The following is a 6000-nucleotide window of genomic DNA, read 5'->3' as shown; positions in this document are numbered from 1 at the left end:
ATCAGAAACCAAAGAAAAAAAAAAAGGCTAGCCAAATGACTTGAGCCAACTAAGAACTTAAGCGAGGCCCAGGGCTATTTCCCGACCCGACCAGACCCGAAAGTGGATCCCATTTGGCCAATCACCCGATTACCCGACTCCGAAAATAGTTTAAGAAGAAATGGGTATTCCAACCCAACCTTTTTTTTTTCTTTGGAAAATAATCTATATATATTAGAAAAATTCTACCATTTTATACAAATAAATTGAAATGGTCAATTCCAATGCTCTTTTGTGATTTTGTATAAAAGGTTGTGATGGTGCACTAATTTGCTTGCTGATTGGCAGGACCAAAAGGAGCTTTATTTTTACTTTGGGAAGCACCATGTTACAAAGGTCATCAAAATTCTCCAGTTTGTTCTTTATCCTCCCTCAGATAAGGTGGTATTGGTACCTCAAGGTCCACTGCTTGATAGCAAAACAATACTTGGAAGACAACACCCGCTCTATGCACTTTGAATAGTTCCCGAAAAAAAATGTTTGTTTGTTTTTGCATGAGTAATACTTTTCTTCGTTCTAGATTTTGTCATCCTCTGTCATGCCTACTATGTAGCACATTTTTAGTGATTATCATTTAGGTAATTCATAAAGGCAATCACTTGAAATGTATCACGTCAACATATGTGAGTGAGGATGATCAAATGTAAGATGGAGTATCATTTCTCTTTTTGCATAGATCTCTAACAATTGACTAGGACCGGGCAATATGGTTCTCCTTTCACCTCAAATGCAAGAGATTTATGCACAAAAACCTTCCATAAAATGGTCCTCTTTTGCATAAAAAGTTGCTCCGAGCACAAAAGTAAAGGTTCACAGTCTATTATAAATAATATACCTCGTGAAATAAAAAGAGAAAACTAATGGTCTAACAAAATATAATCTCTTATTCAAAAGAAAGTATAACGACAAAATCAATGTTTTTAACTTTTGATAAGCAAAAGATTCTCCAATCCCATCATTGTGGGATACTACAAAGTAGCTATCCATGCAACAAATACCAAAAAAGATGGAACAAATTAATTTAAACAATTAATTTGTACTAAGTTGGAAACTCCATACATGCATGAGAGCGGCCACTTTATTTAAGTTATATTACATGAACACTTGTGAATAACCCAAAAAGACAACACCAAGATGCAGCCTGAGTCAAGCGTCTTCGTGTGATAGGAGGGTGAACTTGGGGACTAGTTGTTGGGAGAGAGCTATCCAAAGTTGGAGGTAGAGTGCTATCCAAATGAATCATATTGGGCATTGATTTAGACCCAGATGAAGGCATAGCAGCATTAGGTTCCATAGGGTTCAACTGCAATTTGAGATAAATTATGTTACATGAACACCAACATATTTAGATAAAAGATAGAGAAATAGAACTTTGCAAAAAACATCCTACGAGGATGCAACAATGATGGAAAGTTTGGCATGGATACAAAACTAACTTGAATATAAATGGAAAATCTCTCCCTCTCTCTCTATTTTTAATTTTTTTGGGGAGTAAAGATAATGGCATGTATCGTGGTGGGAGATTTATGCCAAGAATATGTGAGTGAATCTGATGAAAGGTATCTCTGGAGGCATGATGATGCTAAGAAAAATTACATGCCAAGACCAAAACCGAAAAGGACCGGCTACAAGGGCCTATATGAATCGAGTATAATAACAGTGAGAAAATCATTGGATACGAAGCTTTCACAGGATGCGTCTTTGAATGTCTGTAACTCAAGATACTGCTAACAACTTCGAATTTAAGGTCACAATCTTTGAAAGTGGTCTAGTTAGATCTTTGTTTTTTACCACTTCTTGGACCTAACTACAATGAACAATGAACATGGCCTTTAATTCTGAGTGCATTATTCTCAAAACTATAAGTCTATAACAAATCAATAGGTAAAATAAAAAACAGGAAAAAAACACAGTCTGATCTATCTTCTATTTTTGGTCGTTGGAAGGTTGAAAGAATACTCTCCCCTGTAGAAAATGTCATTTTTTTAGAGGTTCATGCTGATCTTAAATTAGGCTGTCTCCTCCCTTCAGCTTCTTTTATTTGTCGTGACAATAACAACATGGACCAATATCCATGGAACTATAATTTCAATTCCTCGGTATCACCTCCCAAAGTTATCCCAAACACCATACCCTTATTCAATCAATAAAGACTCAAAATCTTCAGACCACTAAAGAAGCCAAAACGGTATCACACATAGTGCAGCATATTGAAACATAGAGGAGAAAATGTGTATAACAATACATAAGTAAAGCAGTGGGTTGAACTCTTTTTTGGTGTCAAGGTAATGGCTATAAATAGCCAGAGACTCTAGAGAAAGGATAGAACAATGGGACCTATTACAGACATAATGTAGTAGGTATGTCAGATGATTTAAGCTTCGAGTGAGTTATTCTATTAAGATCATTACGCTCACTTGAGTTATTCTACTAACCTCTAGAAAGAAAGAGCTTAAATCAAAATACTTGATAGTGTGGTAAAATTGATACCTGCCAGAGGTATAACGTTGAGGATGTAACGAACTTTTGACAGCGAATTATTGGTTTTTGTATAGGGTTTTGTGGCAGTAAACACTTCGTCACAATAAGGTTTTGTTAGAGTCATCACCTGATTGAAGTATGGCAGTGTGAACTTCTTAGCTTCCTGTCACAACAGGAAAGCACGTCATTGTAAGTAAGAATTCCAATTGAATACCAGTAAATCAAATAGGTTCACCCCAATGCAATTTTACCTGAATGTAAGGATCCACCATCTTTTGTAATTTGATGAAATGTGGTCTTACAGAACTCTTAGATGCATGGCAGTCCTCGAATTTTCTAACAGTTATTGATTAAATATGTGATTTAAGTGGGGTTATAAATGCCAACCATTATGGCATCAACCTTGGCAGCCATTTCTTCACAATAAAAAACAAGTCTATTGCAAAATTATCCCCATTTTAATTAGAACGTTAACAGATCAAACATGTCCAGCAGAGAAGAAAATTACATTGTAGGGATGCATTCAGATCCAAAAATTAGATTTTGGGAAACCCTTGTAGAAAACTCCCACATATTTCACCTTTCCTTGAGACAACCTATTATTCAGCTACAATAGAAAGGAAGAAGGCACAACTCTCCATGAGACTAAATCCCTTCCACTACCGATTTTCCTACTCTGACATGCCAGCAAAGCAACTGCAAGACTAGGCACATACCAAGAGACGCCAAAGAATACAAGTTACTGAAGCAATGTACCAACAACTAGTGACAAATTATGTATGCTTCCCAAATTTTCCTCAGTCAGGATAAACTTCAGAGCTGCAAACAACATAAAGAATGCAGGCTAGGGAAGAAACATAACTAGTGATAAATTCTGTATGCTTCACCAAATTCTCTTCAGTCAGGTTACAATTCATGGTGCAAACTACACAATGAACAGAACCCTTAAAGGAATTCCTACACGCCAAGTGCTCCAAGGAAAGCTACCCTACTCTGGATCATATAGTACCGGAAAGAAGTTTTCACCTCAGACTTATGGCCCCTACTTGACCTTCAACACAATATATTCTCTCAAACAGCCCACCCACGAATGTTATATAAGGGGAACACATGTTCGACTCCAGTTCCCAAACATATCTTAGGAGGTTTCTCTTATTGCTTCATTGATTGCTTTCTAAAATGGGCATAGACCATGTCGGCATAGTAAGATTTCCTACAATTTCTCACCAACTGAACATAGGAGAAATAAACCCAAAGCACCTTTTGAAACTATTATATGGTGTTCCACATTCATTTCAAATCTTAGTATTGAACCTAGTAAGGATTAACGTAGACATCCAAAATTCAAAAGTTCAGTACGTTTTTCCACCAAGCTTTATATAAACGAATACATATCCATATATAAATGAGAGAAATAGAGAGAGATTAAGGCACAAAGGGACCTACAATTGAGATCTTGGACTTGAGGTGGTCGAGAAGAAGAGGAGCTTCTGGTTTTTGATGCTGCGGCTTGGCATGAATCCTGCTTAAAAATGGGGGTAAGGATATGGAAACGGAGAACTAGAAGAAGAGGAGCTTCTGGCCAGCATGGGGTGTTTGCATTGGATTGTGCAATGCAAATTTAATGGGGGTGTTTGATGGTTACTCTAGCATGGTAAAGGGAAAAAAAAAAATTTTTCTTCCTTACTTTCTACCATGACTTGGTTGCAGCAGTTTTTTAAAGATTATAATATTATTAATAATTAATATATAATCAGTAGAATGATAAAATATAATAAAATTAAATAATTTTTAAATTTTTTAAAAATAAATTAATATTATTTTATTATTATATAAAAAATATATAGATAATTTAATGTGAAAATTTAATGTGAATAGAATAGATAAAAATAAATTCATGTAATATTTGTTAAAACTTGAGTTTAAATTTAGCTATTTCAGTAATATTACTCTTAAGAGAGTCATTACGTGTATGATCAGCTCTCAAATTTATATGAGAGAGAGAGAGAGAGAGAGAGAGAGCACGGGTCGGGAAATTGCGGGTCTTTGTATCTTCAGATTTGAGTGCATCCGTTGGACCGTTCGAAAACAACTAATAAGCCTTAAGCCTGAAATCCGATCCGAACGGTTTAACCCAATAAAAATTTTAAGATTTTATAATTTGTTGAGATATATTTTAATCATAATTTTTGTTATAAAAATAAATTTATAAATTAACGTTAAAATTATTTTTATTATAAAATATATATATCCTATTACATGAATTATGTCAATTTATTGAATTTAGATTTGTAATTTTTTGTTTTTAGCTTACCATGCATTTCTCTTCAAATAAAATCATATTCTTTTACACAATCATCAAGGAAAAGTACAAAAGGCTAGAGCTTAGGTCAAAGTACTGAATATTGTTTTTGATGATTTAGACATGAACATTATCATTGTCGTATGAGAAACACTACTCCATAGAAATTTTCTTTCGAAATTTTCTCTTTATTTTTTTATTTGGTTAAGAAAGTATTTTATAATGATTTTATAAATTTTTTTAAATGTTTAAAATGATTAAAAAAATGTGTGAAACTAAAATAAGAGAAAAATAAAAAAAAAAATGATTTACACTACTTCGTACCTAGCTATTCCGTACCTAATTTTCGATGGACGTAGCAGTGCTCTTGTTCTCTCTATATATAATTGTACTAAATTGAATTTCTTTGTCAATATTTAATCTATATATATATATACATATGATCTTCCATATAAATTTATTTATACTCTTTTATCAATATTATTGAATCAAATATTTGTTTAACACGTATATAACGCAAATATTTTGAAAGGCAATTTTTGTAGAAAACATATAATTTCGGAGGCCGGTATTAAGTGTAAGTATACAGTTGCCAAGTTTTCTACTAGCTATTGTCCAAAAACAAAATGTCATTAATGCGAATGCATGGTACTCACGGTAAAAAAAAAAAAAAGTGATAGTTACAGTCGTAAATGTGTAAGCGCCGCATAATTATTTTGAAAAATAAATAAATACGGAACTCACATGAAAAAATTAATTAATTTTTTAATTATAGATCTCACTCTTTTTTAAAATAACTACACGATATTTGCGTAATCTACGACTGTACGTATCATTACTATAAAAAAAAATATCTATTCGAGGATGATTATTTTTCATATAAACATTTTCTATTAATTGATGTATAACATATTATTTAAACTTGACCGATATCATTAAGGAGGCGCGTAGCCGGGCGGCCGGGCGGCCATGGCCCAAGAACACTCCCTAGTACTTGAATTCCGAAAGGGCATGACCAGGAAGGGGCCGGAGGATTATGGCCTTTCCTTTCGGGCCCTCCGTCCATCTCTAATTACTCATTTCTTTAACAGCGGAATTTGCATGACTTGATAAATCGTTGGCAGCAACGTATAGAAACTAACGAGCTCAGTATATATATGTTGATGATCTGAATGTAT

The sequence above is a fragment of the Juglans microcarpa x Juglans regia genome, chromosome 4D, assembly GCF_004785595.1.
Source record: "Juglans microcarpa x Juglans regia isolate MS1-56 chromosome 4D, Jm3101_v1.0, whole genome shotgun sequence".
Classification (NCBI taxonomy): Eukaryota; Viridiplantae; Streptophyta; class Magnoliopsida; order Fagales; family Juglandaceae; genus Juglans; species Juglans microcarpa x Juglans regia.
This window is presented reverse-complemented; position numbering follows the sequence as displayed.